This window comes from Gopherus flavomarginatus, chromosome 10 (assembly GCF_025201925.1).
Source record: "Gopherus flavomarginatus isolate rGopFla2 chromosome 10, rGopFla2.mat.asm, whole genome shotgun sequence".
NCBI classification, from domain to species: domain Eukaryota; kingdom Metazoa; phylum Chordata; order Testudines; family Testudinidae; genus Gopherus; species Gopherus flavomarginatus.
In genome coordinates, this window is record NC_066626.1 from 70,647,610 (window position 1) to 70,667,873 (window position 20,264).

At 47.2% G+C, this 20,264-nt stretch overlaps 1 protein-coding gene across 8 annotated transcripts in view; it reads right to left on the reverse strand.

Annotated features, from left to right (window-relative positions):
• Positions 1-20,264, reverse strand: part of KALRN (kalirin RhoGEF kinase) — an 805,383-nt gene that overhangs the window by 480,878 nt on the left and 304,241 nt on the right. The window lies entirely within an intron of this gene.

Here is a 20,264-nt window from a genome sequence, read left to right on the forward strand (position 1 = left end):
GCCAGTAACATTGTTTGGCCTTTTTTACTGTCTGTACCTCAAAAGCTGCTTGTAGCTGTTGTCAGCCTTACAACATGTTTCAGTGACAAATACAATCCAACAAGATATTAATGTCTAGCAGATCAAGACTTTTAGAATAACACCTGACAAGGCATACTTTGTATAAGACATATCCTAATTACATGACAGTGGTGAATATTGGGGTGTCAGGGTGTCACAACCATGTCTTAGTTTAAAAAAATATAAACATGTTTAAGAAAATAATGTTTTAGGCCTGATCAAGGAAAAGATAAACTGAAACCCAGAGGCAAATGTGATCATTTTGTTAAAATAAATCTCACAATACAGTTTTCTGAGGCATTTTTACAGCACTATTTCTCAAATATCCACTTTAATTTGGGCACATTATAGATTTATTTTCTCTGGCAGGAACTGGCTTACTTGGTATCAAACAAGTTTCAACATTCTATGCATTTTGATTAACTTTTCAGACACCTGTCAATAATTACATGTGTTTTTCTCCATTATGAATTGGCCAAAGCTTTTGACATTTCAAAATTTTCATATTGATTAGCTGAAATAACAGAAGGTTTCCATTCCCATCTCACATTCCTGAATTAATGGCAAAAAAAAAAACCTGTTTGACATGCTTTTTGTTTTACATATTTTCTTATGCACAAAAAGCAAAAGACGAAGCTGATATGTATCAAATCTTTCAAAAAATAATCTGCTATGTTTAAAGCTACTCCTTTCTTAAAAAGCAGCAAAGAGTCCTGTGGCACCTTATAGACTAACAGATGTATTGGAACATGAGCTTTTGTGGGTGAATACCTATCTTAAAGAGACATCATCAGTATAAAAATTATATCTGTTTTCTATACCAGTGTTACTAATAACACCTAATATTTTTACAAGAGAAAGTTTACAAATCTACTTGTCTGTTCACTTTATCTGTGGCGTATTTACATTTGTCCAGCAGTGTTGTTGTGGTAGCATCATTAAGCAGGATTAAACTTGTCTGAAGGTCTTTTTGAGCAAAATGTACCTAATTCACCCACCTGACCATTCACCACACCAGTTAGCAGGCAGGATGTTCAACTGCAGTGCAGTTCCTCTGAGTCAACTCCTAGATTCCACAGGCTTACCTAATGGCTACTGCCACTCTGGAATCCCTGTGTTGGGTGCTTAGGTCAGTATATCCACTTGGATCCTATGCATAGGTGCTGGAACTAGGAGTGCTGGGGGTGCTGCCGCACCTCCTAGCTCGAAGTAGTTTCCATCTAGGGTTGCTAACCCTCCCGGATTGTCCAAGAGCCTACCAGAATCATCCTCAATCCCCCGGTGGCTATTGAAAGCAATCTAGGAGATTTCAATAGGCTGCTAAAACTGTGGCAGGTGGCGCAGCGGGGCTAAGGCAGGCTCCCTGCCTGCCCTGGCTCCACGCAGCTCCTGGAAGCGGCCTGCATGTCTGGCTCCAAGGCACAGGGGCAGCCATGTGGATCTCTGAATGCTACCCCCGCCCCCAGTCCTGACTCCTCAGCTCCCATTGGCTGGGAACGTGGCCAATGGGAGCTGTGGAGGCAGTGCCTGCAAGTGGGGGCAGCACACAGAGCTGCTTAGCTGCCCCAAGGCTTGGAGCCTGACATGCTGGCCATTTCCAGGAGCCACCTGAGGTAAGCGGCACCTGGCTGAAGCCTGCACCCCTCACCCCCTCCTGTACCCCAAACCCTGATCCCCAGCCCCACCCCAGAGTCCACACCCCAGCCTGAGCCTTCATCCCCTCCCCGCACCCCAGTCCCCTGCTCCAGCCTGATACCCCCTTCTGCACCCCAAATTCATCGCTGGCCCCACCACAGAGCCCACACCCCAGCCAGAGCCCTCATCCCCTCCTGTACCCCAATTCCCTGTCCCAGCCCTGAGCCCCCTCCCATACCCAAACTCCCTCTCAGAGCCCACACCCTGAATCCCCTCCCACACTCTGAACTCCTTGGCCCAACCCCCTAGCCCAGAGTCTGCACCCCCTCCCACACACCAAGCTCCTACCCTGGCCCTGACCCCTCCCTCAAACCCCTCAGCCCCAACCTGGAGCCCCCTCCTGCACACTAGACCCCTCATTCTTCCCCCCCATGCCTGTACCCCCAGCTGAAGCACTCCCTCCCTCCTGCACCCCAACCCCCTGCCCCAGCCTGGAGAAAGCAAGTGAGGGTAAAAGCGAGGGAGGGAAGGGGGAATGGAGTAGCAAGGGGAAGGGATGGGGCAGGGCAGAAGGCGGGACAAGGGTACTCAGGTTTGTACGATTAGAAAGTTGGCAACCCTATTTCCATCATATACAGGGTTTCAGTTTGGTTCAATGGCTCTCTGCTACCCCACTATAAAAACTGTTCCATCACCCAGTGTGCGGGAGAGAGTCCACAGGTACCCTCAGGTATTCACACACTGCTACCACTGCAGAGTTTAAGTTGTGTGAAAGGCTTTGCATAGAGAACTTCCACCTTAATTGTTCACTCTTGTACTTTCTCTGGTACACAATACATTTTTGTGACGAGAGAGGAAGTTTGGGGAAACAGTTATAGACTCTCCTTCATTTCCCATTAATCCCTTATCCTCAGAGTGACCTAAATTAGTTTCTATTTCTCCAGCACTGAGAAGCAATTGTTCTTGGTTTTAGAAAAGAAACCAAAGCCAGTTCCACATTGTCTGGGATCGGACATAGAGCAGTAATGCAAAGGATTTCCAGTGACATGCTGTAAAAAGAGTTGCAGCCTGACAGGTCCAGTCAGAGCTGATCTTACCAGTGCAAACAGAGCTGCTGCATTTAGGAGGACATGAAGTGTGACTGGGAATGGCACAAGACTGCAGATGTGTGACTGCACAATACCCACATTCAACCAGAGATTGTGGGCAAACATCAACAGACAAAAATACAAAGACATAAAAAAGCAACTTTGGAAGCAAAAGCTTGATAGTGGAGTTTGTACCCCTGCTATTTCAAATCAAGGCACCAAGTCAGTCATTTAGTTATACTTTTTTTTCCCTTTTCAGTTATTGGGCCTGAAGTCAATGTAGTTTTAGTAAAATCTGCAGTAACTCAGAACAGAATGAGGCCCAGTGCTCCAATCAATCAATCATCCCCCAGTATAGACTCTGATCCTGCAAAATACTGAGAGCTTCCTGAAAGGGGCAAAGTGCTCTTAGATCCTATTGAAGTCAACAGAATTTGAGAGGACTCAGCATAAATCATATTCTGCTGTTGCTTACTCCAGTGTAAATCCAGATCGGACACCATTATTCCAATTTACATCATTGTAATGGAGAGCAGAATCGGACCCACTTCTACAAAGTCACTCAGCCTTTTATTGAATTGGACCCATCAACAGTATTTAATGAGCTTAATATCTTTAGTCAAATGACAAAGATATAAAACAAGCTGCGTCCAAGAATACATGATCACAGCTGTTAAAGCCACAACCAGAGGGTGAGTGTTATAATTTTCCAGGTTCTTGTTAAAACTATGCCGGCAGATGACGTCTTGATATAATCCCATTGCCCTATTCTGCTGATGTTATCTTAGATTTACTATATTCATATCAATGTCTGGCAGGTTCTCTGGAAACAGCTGCTGGGATAAATATGAAATTAACAGGGGGTTGTTTGATTTATTTATCCAAGGCTATGTTTGAGAGATTTGTTACTACAACAGAAACCTATTGGAGCAGAAACTCTCTCTGTACCGTGGACTGTCCTTGATTTTGGGATATTTGGCAGAAACAAACAAACAAACAAAAAGCTGAATGAAAATCCAAACATTATTGCTACTGGTTGTAAAAATTAACTGTTAGAGCTGTGTTGTGACATATACACACACTTCATGGGAATAGTTTGGAGGAGCATGAGTTACCTGGGAGTATTTCTGGGAATGCAACTCAGCTGGAACTCTAGGTTAGAAATATATTACTATAATTGATGTAGCAAAGATAGTAATTAAGACCAGGATAATTTCCAGCCTTTGTGTGTGGGTTCTGAATGTGCAGCATTTTTCTGTGGCTAATGCAGAGACCGAGAAGCAGTTGCAATTAGAATTAGTCTAAATCCATCAATGCCAGCTTCTCACCAAAGGAAAACAATGCCTACCTGGGCAGTGATTGATCTCCTAGATAGCAGATTCCAGCATATTAGACCAAAATATCAGTGACTGCAGGTAGAGTGAGTATGTATTGGTGGTGAGCACCTGGAACTCTCCAGGTACCCTGAGTGAATAAGAATTATCCCCAAGGGTGAAAATCCACTAGCCTGTACATGTGCACAGATTGCTGAAATACATTATGGGAGACCGGGTTATGAGGAGCGGGAAGAGCTCAGGCATCACAAATAGGCATAGGAGAGTGTTTTACGTGTGCGTGTTTGTTTTCAAGAAATGATTAATGGGGAATTAAGCATTTGGCAGGGACATATGGTTAAGCCCTAAAAGTGTCCACACACACTGTGACAAATTGAACCCTGATGTAAGCAGATACAACCCCTCTGGGTCTTCTGGACTTGAGCGGCTTAACCAGAGCTGAATGAGGCATACAGTATCGAATAGGCAATACAACTGCCAAAAGGTGTTTAAATTGCTCTCTCGAGGTAGTGTACACATTTCTCCCTTGATAAGTACTCTTATAACTGCCATTACCTTCACTAAGAGTCATGCACCTATGCCAAGGGGAAAGTAATTCTGCTAAGGCTATGTCTCTGAGGAGCTGGGAGAGTGCTTCCCAATGCAAATAGACACACACACTAGCTCTGTTCGAGCTAGTGAGCTAAAAACACCAGCATGACTGCGGCAGCACGAACAGTGGTTCAGGGTAGCCACCCAAGCACATACCCAGGGGATCAGGCAGGTTTGTATTCAAGCAGCTACCTCAAGCTTCCATCCATGCCACACTGCAATTTTTAGTGCATTAGCTGAAGTAGAGATAGCTTGAGTCTGTTCCCCTGCACGGGGAAGTACATTCCCAGCTGCTGATTAGACATATCTTACGGGTCCTGAGTAGAGTAGCTCAAAAATTTTCCAATAAAATGTTTTTCCCAGTTTGCTGGAAGCAAAACTTTTTTGCAAAAAACCATATTGATTTTGAAAGTTTGTTTTAAAAGAACAATTGAAAAAAATTGCATTTTGATAAGGTGAAAACAAACATTCTGTTTTAACCTTTTGGGAATGGAACATTTTGATTTTCCATTTAGAAATCACTTTTCATTTCAATTTGTATAATATAAAATGGAACAAATAGTCAAAATTGGAATGAAATGTTTTGATTGACCCAAACTGATTATTTTCTTCAGAATTTTGTTTCATGGGAAATTTTGAATTTTTTTGGTTTTGATCCGTTTTGGAACAGGAAAAAATTTGACATAATGGATTCTCCCATGAAATGAAAAACCTAGTTCCTGCTCTGCTCTAGACCTGAGTATTTCAGCATTCAGGTTGCTTTCCCACATTAGCTGCTGAGTAGAGATTATATAGCCATTGTATTAGACTGCTCACAAAACTTTGGCAAAAGTCCACACATTCGTTTTACTTAAGGTGGCCTGCTGGATTCAGAATGCAGCCCAAAAAGAAGAAAAGAACCACCTTTTGGCAGTTGTATTGCCTATTCCATACTCTATGCCTCATTCAGCTCTGGCTTTTGAGGCTCATGATTTTAAAGCCAAATCCTCCATTTTCTCCACCTCCCCCAGTATTACTGACCAAGATCAATTGAACTAACATTTCTCATTCTTCTGAGCCCCACCTCAATGCAAACAAAGTAAGTCGTTGCAAGCACACTGATTTACCCAAAATAGCTTGTTTATCAGATGTACGTTTCCTGCTCCTACCAGACTAGAGAGGAGATCCTTGAGCAGTCTGTCTATGGTGTTACATCAAGATGGTTAAGGGTTAATGTCTCTCTTACCTGTAAAGGGTTAAGAAGCTCAGGAAACCTGGCTGACACCTGATCAGAGGACCAATGGGGGGACAAGATACTTTCAAATCTTGGTGAGGGAAGTCTTTGTTTGTGCTGTTTGTTTTGTTCGTTGTTTGCTCTTGGGGCTCAGAGGGACCAGACATGCAACCCAGGTTTCTCCAGTCTTTCTGAAACAGTCTCTCATGTTCAAAATAGTAAGTACTAGCTAGAAAAGGCGGATTAGTCTTATGTTTGTTTTCTTAACTTGCAAATGTGTATTTTGCTGGAAGGAGTTTTACCTCTGTTTGCTGTAACTTGGAATATCAGACTAGGGGGGAGGGAGTCCCTCTAGGCTATATAAATCTGACTACCCTGTAAATATTTTCCATCCTAATTTTACAGAGATAATTTTTACTTTTTCTTTCTTTAATTAAAAGCTTTCTTTTTTAAGAACCTGATTGATTTTTTTCCCCCCTGTTTAAGACCCAAGGGGATTGGGTCTGAACTCACCAGGGATTGGTGGGGGGAAAGGAAGGGGGGGAAGGTTAATTCCTCTCTGTTTTAAGATCCAAGGAGTTTGGATCAGTGGAGCCTCTCAGGGTAGCCCAGGGAAGGGAAAGTCTGGGAGGGGGAAAGGAGGAGGGAATGGTTTATTTCTCCTGGTTTTAAGACCCAAGAGGTTTGGGTCTTGAGTTCCCCAGGGAAGGTTTTGGGGGAACAGAAAGTGTGCCAAACACTATATATTGGCTGGTGGTGGCGCTATCAGATCTAAGCTAGAAATTAAGCTTAGAAGCGTCCATGCAGCTCCCCACTTTTGGACGCTAAAGTTCAAACTGGGGGAAAATACCTTGACATGGTGTGCAGTGGTTGGGATTTCTAGGACCAAAAGCCAATGAGTTTTTTTTTCTCTCCTTTCTGGCTGCTTGAAAGCAGGCTAGAGGGGATTGTTTTTAAGAACCAAAGCCAGTAAGTTTTTGTTTTCTCTCCTTTCTGGATGCTCGGAAGACAACCTGAGGGCAGAGGTGTTAAGTTTTTTAACAAGGGTCTTTGTTAAGAGATGGCTTCAAGCTGGGAGCAAACAGACAGCAAAAAGGCATTTGCAAGCTGACTTGTTTTTTTTTTCTTTCTACCTCTCTCGGGCATAGCTAGTTAGAAAATCTCTGTTAACCAAGCAGTCATTAAGCTGCAGAGGGGGCAGCCAGCACAAAAAAGCAGGAACAATGAGTACCAAGGAAGCCATTAAACAGGAACGGGCAAGGCTAGAAGCAATAGAGAGAGACAACGAACATAGGAGACGGATGGAACTAATTAATGCAGAAATAGCCAAGGAAGAAGCAGCCCAAAAAAGGGAAGAAGCGGCCCACAAAAGAGAACAAGAAGCCAAAGAGGCTACCCACAGGAGAGAGATAGAGAGGAAAGAAAAAGAAATGGAAGAGAGGGAAAGAGAGAGAAAGCATGAACTGGAATTAGTAAAGGCTAAGCCAGATGTTCCAGCCAACTATAACAACCCTCCTCCAGGTACTGTTCCGCATCCCAGGAAATTTCCCACCTACAAGGCAGGTGATGACACTGAGGCCTTCTTAGAAAACTTTGAAAGGACCTGCCATGGGTACAACACCTCTACAGACGAGTACATGATAGAACTGAGGCCACAGCTCAGTGGACCCTTAGCAGAGGTGGCGGCTGAAATGCCTAAGGAACACATGAACGATTATGAACTTTTTCAAACAAGGCCAGAATCAGAATGGGGTTAACACCGGAGCATGCCCGTTGGCGGTTTAGAGCCCTAAGGTGGAAACCAAAGGTGTCATTTACCCGACACGCCTACCAGACTGGAAAGAATTGGGATGCCTGGATATCAGGAGCAAATGTTCAATATCTGCCAGAGCTGTCCCTCCTAATCCAAATGGAGCAATTCTTAGAGGGTGTTCCTGAGGAAATAGAAAGGTATATCCTAGATGGAAAGCCCAAAACTGTAACCAAGGCGGGGGAGATTGGAGCCAGATGGGTGGAAGTGACAGAAAAGAAAAAAGCTACTAGCAAGGGGAGCGAATATCACAGGGGGCAAACAGACAATAAACCCTATCACCGAGGGCAACCCAAGACCCCACCTACAACGCAAGGAAAGCCCCAGACTCCCTATTGTCCCACCTCACCAGTCTCCAGCAACCCACCTCGGCCCAGTGACCAGTCAGCTGGGCGATGCTTTAAATGTAATGAACTGGGACATATAAAGGCCAACTGCCCCAAGAATCCCAACCGAGTGCAGTTCATTACACCACCATCACACCAAAGATCCCCAGGCTCAGAGGCCCCTCAAATACCCTCAGAGCAACGGGAAACTTTGAGTGTGGGCGGAAAGAAGGTTATCGCATGGAGAGACACAGGGGCACAAGTGTCAGCTATCCACGAATCCTTAGTGGACCCCAAATTCATCAACCCAGAGGCCCAAGTGACAATTTACCCATTCATGTCCAAATCTGTAGACTTGCCTACAGCTGAACTGCCTGTCCAGTACAAAGGCTGGTCAGGAATGTGGACTTTTGCAGTCTAATGACAATTATCCCATCCCCATGCTACTGGGGGAAGACTTGGCCAACCAGGTAAAGCGGGCCAAGAGGGTGGGAATGGTTATGCGCAGCAAAGCCAGGCAAGCTTCCAGACCAGTCCCTGTTCCTGAACCGTCCACAAGGGCCCCGTCTGTGTTACCAGAGACCCAGACAGAGGTGGTGGACCTGGATCCCCTGCCAACAACTGCAACAGCCACAGTGCATCCAGTCCCAGAACCGGAGCTGGAAAAGCAACCAGCACCAGAACCGTGGACAGCACTGACACCAGCGCTTGCAAACCCATCTCCAACCCCAATGCCAGAGGGCGCCAGCGGGCCTGAACTGGCAGAAGCCGCAGACAATCCTATCCAAGAGGCTCAGCCAGAGCCTGAAATACCACCTAGTGCACCAGCGGAGAGCGGTTCACCATCAACGAAAACAACCCCATCACCTACATCGCTTCCAGAGGGACCAAGCCCAAGTCCACAGTCTAAGGAGGAACTGGTGTCTCCAGCCTCAATGGAACAGTTCCAGACTGAGCAGGAAGCAGATGACAGCCTTCAAAAAGCTTGGGCAGTGGCACGGAGCACCCCACCGCCTCTCAGCTCTTCTAACCGATCCCGGTTTATTGTAGAACAAGGACTTTTATACAAGGAGACTCTTTCTGGTGGACACCAGGAAGACTGGCATCCTCAAAAACAGTTGGTGGCTCCAACTAAGTACCGGGGAGAGCTCTTAAGCTTAGCCCATGATCATCCCAGTGGCCATTCTGGGGTGAACAGAACCAAAGACAGGTTGGAGAAGTCCTTCCACTGGGAGGGGATGGGCAAGGACGTTGCTAACTATGTCCGGTCTTGTGAGGTGTGCCAAAGAGTGGGAAAGCCCCAAGACCAGGTCAAAGCCCCTCTCCAGCCACTCCCCATAATTGAGGTCCGATTTCAGCAAGTAGCTGTGGATATTCTGGGTCCTTTCCCAAAAAAGATCCCCAGAGGAAAGCAGTACGTACTGACTTTCGTGGACTTTGCTACCCGATGGCCAGAAGCAGTAGCTCTAAGCAGCACCAGGGCTAAAACTGTGTGCCAGGCCTTAACAGACATTTTTGCCAGGGTAGGTTGGCCCTCCGACATCCTTACAGATTCAGGAACTAATTTCCTGGCAGGGCCCATGAAAGATCTGTGGGAAGCTCATGGGGTGAATCACTTGGTTGCCACCCCTTACCACCATCAAACCAATGGCCTGGTGGAGAGGTTTAATGGAACTTTGGGGGCCATGATACGTAAATTCGTAAATAAACAATCCAATGATTGCGACCTAGTGTTGCGCAGTTGCTTTTTGCCTAGAGAGCTGTACCATATCCCAGTTTAGGGTTTTCACCGTTTGAACTCATGTATGGCCACGAGGTTAAGGGGCCATTACAGTTGGGTAAAGCAGCAATGGGAGGGGTTTACGCCTTCTCCAGAAACTAACATTCTAGACTTTGTAAGCAACCTACAAAGCACCCTCCGACAGTCCTTAGCCCTTGCTAAAGAAAACCTAAAGGATGCTCAAAAAAAGCAAAAGGCCTGGTATGACAGACATACCAGAGAGTGTTCCTTCAAGGTAGGAGACCAGGTTATGGTCTTAAAGGCGCAACAGGCCTATAAGATGGAAGCATCATGGGAAGGGCCATTCACGGTCCAAGAGTGCCTGGAAGCTGTTAACTATCTCATAGCATTTCCCACCTCCTCCCTAAAGCCTAAAGTGTACCATGTTAATTCTCTCAAGCCCTTTTTTTCCAGAGACTTAAAGGTTTGTCAGTTTAAAGCCCAGGGAGAAAATGACGCTAAGTGGCCTGAAGGTGTCTACTACGAAGGAAAAACTTACGGTGGCGTGGAAGAGGTAACCCTCTCCACAACCCTGGAACATCTGCAGTGGCAACAGATCAAAAAGCTGTGCACTAGCTTCACCCCACTGTTCTCAGCCACCCCAGGACGGACTGAACGGGCATACCACTCCATTGACATAGGTAATGCTCACCCAATTAGAACCCCACCCTACCGGGTGTCTCCTCATGCCCAAGCTGCTATAGAATGGGAGATCCAAAACATGCTACAGATGGGTATAATCCGCTCCTCTACCTGTGCATGGGCATCTCCAGTGGTTCTGGTACCCAAACCAGATGGGGAAATACGCTTTTGCGTGGACTACTGTAAGCTAAATGCTGTAACTCGTCCCGACTACTATCCAATGCCACGCACTGATGAGCTATTGGAGAAATTGGGACGTGCCCAGTTCATCTCTACAATAGACTTAACCAAGGGGTACTGGCAAGTACTGCTAAATGAACCTGCCAAAAAAAGGTCAGCCTTCATGACCCATGCAGGGGTGTATGAATTTAAAGTGCTTCCTTTTGGGCTGCGAAATGCACCCGCCACCTTCCAAAGACTTGTAAATGGTCTCCTACCAGGATTGGGAGAATATGCAGTTGCCTACCTCGATGATATGGCCATTTTTTCTGATTCATGGCCCGAACACCTAGAACACCTGGAAAAAGTCTTTGAGCGCATCAGGCAGGCAGAACTAACTGTTAAGGCTAAAAAGTGTCAAAAAGGCCAAAACAAAGTAACTTACCTGGAACACCAGGTGGGTCAAGGAACCATAAACCCCCTACAGGCCAAGGTGGATGCTATCCAAAAGTGGCCTGTCCCAAGGTCAAAGAAACAGGTCCAATCCTTCTTAGGCTTGGCCGGGTATTACAGGCGATTTGTACCACACTACAGCCAAATCGCTGCCCCACTAACAGACCTAACCAAAAAAACCCAGCCGAATGCAGTTAAGTGAGCTGATGAGTGTCAGAAGGCCTTTACCCAGCTTAAGGCAACACTCATGTCTGACCCTATGCTAAGGGCCCCAGACTTTGACAAACCATTTCTAGTAACCACAGATGCATCTGAGCATGGTGTGGGAGCAGTTTTAATGCAGGAAGGACCAGATCAAAACTTCCATCCTGTCGTGTTTCTCAGCAAGAAACTGTGTGAAAGGGAAAGCCACTGGTCAATCAGTGAAAAAGAATGCTACGCCATTGTGTATGCCCCGGAAAAGCTACGCCCATACTTTTGAGGACGGCGGTTCCAGCTACAAACCGACCGTGCTGTGCTAAAATGGCTTCATACTGCCAAGGGAAACAACAAAACACTTCTTCGATGGAGTTTAGCTCTCCAAGATTTTGATTTTAAAATTCAACACATTTCAGGAGCTTCTAACAAAGTAGCTGATGCACTCTCCCATGAAAGTTTCCCAGAATCAACTGGTTAAAAATTGTCCTTAAAATGTGAGAAGTCTTGTAGTTTACATATTTAGTAGTATATGTAAAGGTGCATGTGTTTTATTAATCTGTTTATTCTAAAGTTCTAGGAAGAAATCACCGCCAGTGTGGTTCCACACTGTCTGAGATTTGGGGGCATGTCATAAACAGATGGTTAAGGCTTAATGTCTCTCTTACCTGTAAAGGGTTAAGAAGCTCAGGAAACCTGGCTGACACCTGAGCAGAGGACGAATGGGGGGACAAGATACTTTCAAATCTTGGTGGAGGGAAGTCTTTGTTTGTGCTGTTTGTTTTGTTCATTGTTCGCTCCTGGGGCTCAGAAGGACCAGACATGCAACCCAGGTTTCTCCAATCTTTCTGAAACAGTCTCTCATGTTCAAAATAGTAAGTACTAGCTAGAAAAGGCAGATTAGTCTTATGTTTGTTTTCTTACCTTGCAAATGTGTATTTTGCTGGAAGGAGTTTTACCTCTGTTTGCTGTAACTTGGAATATCAGACTAGGGGGGAGGGAGTCCCTCTAGGCTATTTAAATCTGACTACCCTGTAAATATTTTCCATCCTAATTTTACAGAGATAATTTTTACTTTTTCTTTCTTTAATTAAAAGCTTTCTTTTTTAAGAACCTGATTGATTTTTTTCCCTTGTTTAAGACCCAAGGGGATTGGGTCTGAACTCACCAGGGATTGGTGGGCGGAAAGAAAGGGGGGGAAGGTTAATTCCTCTCTGTTTTAAGATCCAAGGAGTTTGGATCAGTGGAGCTTCTCAGGGTAGCCCAGGGAAGGGAAAGTCTGGGAGGGGCAAAGGAGGGGGGATGGTTTATTTCTCCTGGTTTTAAGACCCAAGAGGTTTGGGTCTTGGATTCCCCAGGGAAGGTTTTGGGGGAACAGAAAGTGTGCCAAACACTATATATTGGCTGGTGGCGGCGCTATCAGATCTAAGCTAGAAATTAAGCTTAGAAGTGTCCATGCAGCTCCCCACTTTTGGACGCTAAAGTTCAAACTGGGGGAAAAATACCTTGACAATTACTGACCAAAATCAATTGAACTAACATTTCTCATTCTTCTGAGCCCCACCTCAACGCAAACAAAGTAAGTCATTGCAAGCACACTGATTTACCCAAAATAGCCTTTTTATCAGATGTACAATTCCTGCCCCTACCAGACTAGAGAGGAGATCCTTGAGCAGTCTGTCTATGGTGTTACATCAAGAAAGACTTCCTCTTCAGCTGCAAAATTAACCTATTTGCTAAAACATATTTTTTAGATTGAATCTAAACACTTTAAAAAAAAAGAGCAAAGGTACAAACACAACCACCAGGAAGGCACTGAGAAGGCAGTCAGGTTTCTTTATTGTGTCTTCCTAAACCCAAAAGACATCTGATGCCGATGTACCTTTCACAGTGCAATTCAAAATATTCCTGTCACAACGTGGTGATACTTTTCTCCAGATAAAGAAATGTTGCTAAAAGGCAAGGATGTGTCACTCTACCTAGTGGGAGGAGCTAAGACCTGCTGATAAAGCAGGTACAATTGATGTGAAGTATTACTTATTGTTTATGTAGTGGCATGAGTGTGTAACACTTCAGAATCACTGAGGCTCACTGTGTATATACAAGCTCACCCAGTCAGCATTGTACCGGGAGTAGGAACCCCGGGAGGCAATCTGAGACCATCAGCCAACCAACAGAGGGATGTTTGACTACTCAAACACCGAGTGTTTGTAAGGGCAAGTAAAAGAACTGACAACCTAAACAGCTGTGAGCATGTCATCGTTCAGATCCCAGGTTTCTCTCAACTGAGGTAATATCTTGCCACCACTTTTCCATCCTCCACAATTGTGTGGAATCAACCTGTGAAACTCCTTACCTGAGGACGTTGTGACTATAACAGGGTTCAAGACTGTAACAGGGTTCAAAATAGAACTAGATAAATTCATGGAGGATAGGTCCATCAATGACTATTAGCCAGGATGGGCAGGGATGGGGTCCTTCAGGGCCGGCTTTATGAACTGTGGGGCCCGATTCAAATACCTGGTGGTGGTCCGGGGCTTCGGCAGCACTTCAGTGGCAGGGGTCCGCTCCGGGTTTTCCACGGAACCGAAGGACCTCCTGCCACCGAAATGCTGCCAAAGACCCCAGGTGCAGACTGCCGCCAGGTGAATAAAAAAAATAATTAAAAAGGCATGGGGCCCTCTCAGGAGCGGGTACAGGGCCCTCTTAGGCGCGGGGCCTGATTCCGGGGAATCAGCCTAGAGCCGGCCCTGGTGTCCCTAGCCTCTGTTTGCCAGAAGCTGGGAATGGGCGACAGGGGATGGATCACTTGATGATTACCTGTTCTGTTCATTCTCTCTGGGGCACCTGGCACTGGCCACTGTTGGAAGACAGGATACTGGGCTAGATGGACCTTTGGTCTGACCCAGTATGGCCATTCTTATGTGTTCCACATATTCCACCCCATGCCTCCAACCTCATCTTCTACTATTTGTCCTGGACAACTATTTGTCCAGCTGTCAGATGCTTCTCTGTCCTCCCTCCCACGTCTCAGTGCATTTGGCAACAGGGTCCTGATCCCACACCACTGAAATCAATAGAGTTTTTCCATTGACTTCAGTGGGAACAGCAGTGCACCTTAGCTGGCTACAAACACCATCAAACAGCTCCTCTATGCATCTGATCACTACCAACTGCCATTTCTCTCTATGGCACCACTCTCTCTGATATCATCATCATGGTCTGAGGCAGTGGACATAGAATTATAGAAGATTAGGGTTGGAAGGGACCTCAGGAGGTCATCTAGTCCAACCCCCACCCAAAACAGGACCAACCCCAACTAAATCATCCCAGCCAGGGCTTTGACAGATCATCTAGGAGCCAGGAATTCCGGAGTTCCAACTTTGACTCTGACACTGAGTCACTTGATTCTATTCACTTTGTGACTGTGGACAAGTCATGGTTTCTGCAATTCAGTTTTCCAAATGCATAGTCGAGATCACCTTACCTCACAAGAGCGTGTGACAGTTGCTCAGAAATACTGCTATATAGTGTAAGCAGGGTTTGAATGAATACTTCCCTGACAGCTAGCTAGGAGGGGATGAGACTTTGGGTGTGTTTATGTAAATATAGTTTGCTCCTGCTCACATTCAACAAATACAACAGTGTCAAAGTGATCAGCTTTGGCTGGTGTTGGGTATAAATGGCCTTAGTACTGAATGCAGGGGTAGTGAAATATAGTTACCAATGTTGTATTTATTGTAGGAATACAAGAAAGCAGGACTATGCTTAATCTGTCCAAAATGAAGGGGGCCACCCTCAGTTGAAAAAACCTCATTAAGCCAAGGGCTGGAATGTCAGAGCCCTGTGAAAGTAAGAGGAGTAGGGACAGATATCCCCAGCCAGGAGACTGCACAGCTTCAATGGTCCTCCCTAAACTGGTGTAACCTGTTCCTCCCCATTGTTAAAAGAACAGAGCTAAAATAGGCTTCATTAGAAACCGTTTTGTTATTTTAAATGCCCAGTCAGAGCTGAAATCAGTTGTGGTAGGACTGTGTTACTGCCCAGCCTATAAAGAGCTGAAAATTACTAAGGGTATGGCTACACTTAGAGCTGCACAGCGCTGCCACGGGAGTGCTTCCGCGGCAGCGCTTTGAAGTGCGAGTGTGGTACTCCACCTCCCCGTGGGGATTAGCTTGCAGCACTGGGAGCCGCGCTCCCAGCGCTGGGGCACTATTTACACTGGCGCTTTGCAGTGCTGTAACCTGCTGTGCTCAAGGGGGTGTTTTTTCACATCCCTGAGCGAGAAAGTTGCAGCGCTGTAAAGTGCCAATGTAGCCAAGCCCTAAGACTTGCATGCAGAGGTCATAGAAGACAGTGACTGACAGTCAGCTGGTGAACGAGTGGCTATGTGATGGAGATGCACAGTGAGAGTGGTGACCAGGTAGCCAGCAGGAGCGGCTGGTGAATGGTCAGCAGGGTGGCTAGCAGAGGGGTGATGAGTGAGTGCCCAAGCAGTGGCACAAGTAAAGTACCTCTTTACCCCACCCAGGGGTGGGAGGTGAACTCTGCAAATGCACCTCTGAACTGTGGGTCTTCACTGACCAAGGACAGCAACTGTGAGTGGGGTGCAGAGAAGTGTCAGGCACGTGAACGTGAAAGAGACATTGGGTTGCTGGACTTAAGAACCTGAGAGGAAAAGGACATTGCCCAACCTACTTGGGGGTGGGTCTTGTACTCAGAGTTTGTGTTTATGAATCCTGTTTGTGGTGTTTTCCCAAATTAACGCCCAGTTACTTCTCTCCTTTTACTAAAAATTTCTTTTCTACACTCAGACTCTGTGCTTGCAAGTGGGGAAATATTGCCTCTCAAAGGAGCCCGGGGCGATGTGTAAGTTTCCCAAGTTACTGGGTGGGGGCTCGAGCCAGGGCTGGTGCAACCACTAGGCGAACTAGGCAGTGGCCTAGGTCGGCAAGTGGTTGGGGGCACCCAGGGCTGTCCTTAGGCATAGCAGCTGCATAGGGCACCTGAAAATTTGGGGCACCACTAGGTCTTAGGGCTTGGCTACACTGGAGAGTTGCAACGCTGTAAACCCACCACCAGCGCTGCAACTTACTCACCGTCCACACTTGGAAGGCATATACAGCGCTGTATCTCCCTGGCTGCAGCGCTGGTTGTACTCCTGCTCTGCCTCGGGTATAAGGATTGCAGCACTGGTGATGCAGCGCTGCTCCTTAAGTGTGGCCACCAAAAGCGCTGTAATTGGCCTCCAGGGTATTCGGAGGTATCCCAGAATGCCTGTTCAGCCACTCTGCTCATCAGTTCGCACTCTACTGCCCTGGCCTCAGGTGACCCGCCCTTTAAATGCCCCGGGAATTTTTAAAATCCTCTTCCTGTTTGCTCAGCCAGGTGTGGAGTGCAATCAATCAGTGAATCTTTCCAGGTGACCATGCCTCCATGCACCAAACAAGCCCCAGCATGGAGCAATGGCGAGTTGATGGACCTCATCAATGTTTGGGGGGAGGAAGCTGTGCAGTCACAGCTGCACTCCAGCCGTAGAAATTACGATACCTATGGGCAGATCTCAAGGGCCATGCTGGAAAGGGGCCATGACCAGGATGCACTGCAGTGCAGGGTTAAAGTAAAGATGCTGCAGAGTGCCTATTGCAAAGCCTGCAAGGGAAACCGCTGCTCAGGTGCTGGCCCCACAACCTGCCGTTTCTACAAGGAGCTGGACGCAATACTTGGGGATGACCCCACTGCCAATCCGACGACCACGATGGACAGTTCAGAGCGGGGAGAGAAGGGGGAGGTGGAGGGGGGGGAGGAACCGAGAGTGAGGGTACTGGGGTGGGCGGAGACACCCCAGAGTCCCTGGAGGCATGCAGCCAGGAGCTCTTCTCAAGCCAGGAGGAAGGTAGCCAGTCGCAGCAGCTGGGACTTGGTGAAGGAGAAGCAGAGGAGCAGGTTCCCGGTAAGCAGCTTTTATTTTCAGGATGGAAATGTTTCGGGAGCGGAGGGGGGGTTATGGCTGCATGCATGCATGCCTAGATGTGGAACAGCGCATTGATGTGGTCTATCACGTCGTGGTAATCTCTTCAAAAGTTTCTGCCAGAGTGTGGGCAATGCGCTTGCGCAAGTTTATAGGGAAAGCCACTGTGGTCCTTGTCCCAGTCATGCTAATGCGTCCGCGCAACTGTGCCACGAGGGGTGGGGGGACCATTGCTGCACACAGGCAAGCTGCACAGGGGCCAGGGCAGAATCCACATTGCTGTAAAAGACCCTCCCGCTCTTCCCAGGTGACCCACAGCAGTGAGATATCTTCCAGGATTAACTCCTGTGGAAAATGTTGGGATAGTGTTCAGTGTAGGTCCCCCTGCAGCAGTTAGCTTTCCTCAACGCAATGAAACCCCAGTACAACCCTGACCCAATCAGTCCCCCTTCCCAGGTGACCCGCAGCAGCGAGATATCTTCCAGGATTAATTAACTCCTGCACTCATTCCCCGTTACCATTTCTTCGCTGCTGTGTGTTCTCTGTGCTCTGGTTGGTATGTGGAAAGTATGCTAAAGTGAGACTGTAAACTCCTTCACTGGGATTATACACAATGCTGCCTCTCTGTTAAATGTTTCAATTTTTGTCTTTCTAATAACAGTGTCCTTGAATACCCCACTGGCTGGATCAGAGACTGCTGATAGGCTACAAAACCTGAGAAAGAAGCCACGAAAAAGCAAAGAAGATATGGTGAAAGCAGTTATGAATCAGTCTGCCAGAGACAGTAAAAAACTCCAGGACTGGAGGGAAAAAATGCAGTGCTGGAGGGAAAGAGAAAGCAGGAGAAAGGCAGTAGCTAAGAAGAAAAGCACGAAGCAGCTGATAAGCATCCTGGCGCGACAAACGGACTGTATCCAGTCACTCGTAGCCATGCAGGCAAAGCACTACCGTGTGCCCCCCGCCCCCCAGTCCCAAAGCTCTTTCCCTTGTGCCCCAACGTCAGCTCAAAACCCTCTTCTCCAGCATCCAGGTTATTACCACCAGCAGCTGCTCCCAACACCTGTACATTCACCTACCAGCCCTGAGAACTACGACTCTTACCCTCTGCACTCAACCCCCATCACCATGCAGCATTTTCATCCTGAAGTGCAGCAGTCATTGCACAGCACTCCAGACAGGACATATTGAAACCTCTGACTGTACAGTTCACCACCCCACCCCCCTGCCTTTTTAGTTATTTTCTTTTCAATAAATGAATTTGTGGCTTTCAAAACAGTTTTCTTTATTGCAGAAAGTGTAAGATACTGTAGCCCAGGAAAAAAAAAAGACACTGCAAATCATTGTAACCACTGCACTTCACTCCCGTGCAAGGCACCAAACATTACTGTTGGCTTTCAGCCTCAAATTCCTCCCTCAAGGCATCCCTAATCCTTGTAGCCCTGTGCTGGGCCTCTCTAGTAGCCCTGCTCTCTGGCTGTGCAAATTCAGCCTCCAGGCGTTGAACCTCGGAGGTCCATGCCTGACTGAATCTTTCAGCCTTTCCTTCACAAATATTATGGAGGATACAGCACGTGGATATAACCGCGGGGATGCTGCATTCCCCCAAGTCTAGCTTCCCATAAAGAGAACGCCAGCGCCCTTTTAAACAGCCAAAAGCACACTCCACAGTCATTCAGCACCAACTCAGTCTGTAGCGGAACCGGTCCTTGCTCCTGTCAAGGTTCCCTGTGTATGGTTTCATGAGCCACAGCATTAATGAGTAAGCGGGGTCTCCAAGGATCACAATGGGCATTTCGACGTCCCCTACTGTGATCTTCCGGTCTGGGAAAAAAGTCCCGGCCTGCAGCTTCCTGAAGAGGCCAGTGTTCCAAAAGATGCGTGCATCATGCTCCTTTTCAGGTCAGCCTCTGTTAATGTCAATGAAATGCCCACGGTGATCCACAAGCGCCTGGAGAACCATAGAGAAATACCCCTTCCGATTAATGTACTCAGATGCTAGGTGGGGTGGTGCCAGAATAGGAATATGCGTCCCATCTATCGCCCCTCCACAGTTAGGGAAACCCATTTGTGCAAAGCCATCCACAATGTCCTGCACGTTCACCAGAGTCACGGTTCTTCTTAGCAGGATGCGATTAATGGCCCTGCAAACTTGCATCAACATGATTCCAATGGTCGACTTTCCCACTCCAAACTAGTTCGCGACCGATCGGTAGCTGTCTGGAGTTGCCAGCTTCCAGATTGCAATAGCCACCCGCTTCTCCACTGACAGGGCAGCTCTCAATCTCATGTCCTTGTGCCGCAGGGTGGGGGCGAGCTCCTCACACTGTCCCATGAAAGTGGCTTTTCTCATCCGAAAATTCTGCAGCCACTGCTCGTCATCCCAGACTTCCATGACAATGTGATCCCACCACTCAGTTCTTGTTTCCCGAGCCCAAAAGCGGCGTTCCATGGTGCTGAGCATTTCCGTTAATGCCAAAAGCACTTTAGTGTCGTAAACATCAGGCGAATCGATATCATCGTCAGACTCCTCACTGTCACTTTGGAGCTGAAGGAATAGCTCAACTGCCAACCGTGATGTGCTGGCGACACTCATCAGCAAAGTCCTCAGCAGCTCGGGCTCCATTTCCCACAGAAATCGCGCTGCACAGAAACCGTTGGGAGACTCACAATGGAGCCAAACGTGGATGGAAAAACAGTGACTGCTGGGATGTGAAGCGATGCACCATGGGGCGTTGGGACAGGAAGCGGAACGACCCGCACCCTTCCGTCCCCTTCCCACAACCCACGGTGCCAAAATGGGACGAGGTGATCTGTGGGATAGCTGCCCACAATGCACCACTCCCAACAGCGCTGCAAATGCTGCGAATGTGGCCACACTGCAGCGCTGGTAGCTGTCAGTGTGGCCACACTGCAGCGCTTTCCCTACACAGCTGTACGAAGACAGCTGTAACTCCCAGCGCTGCACAACTGCAAGTGTAGCCAAGCCCTTAGTGTCCACCCGGCTAGT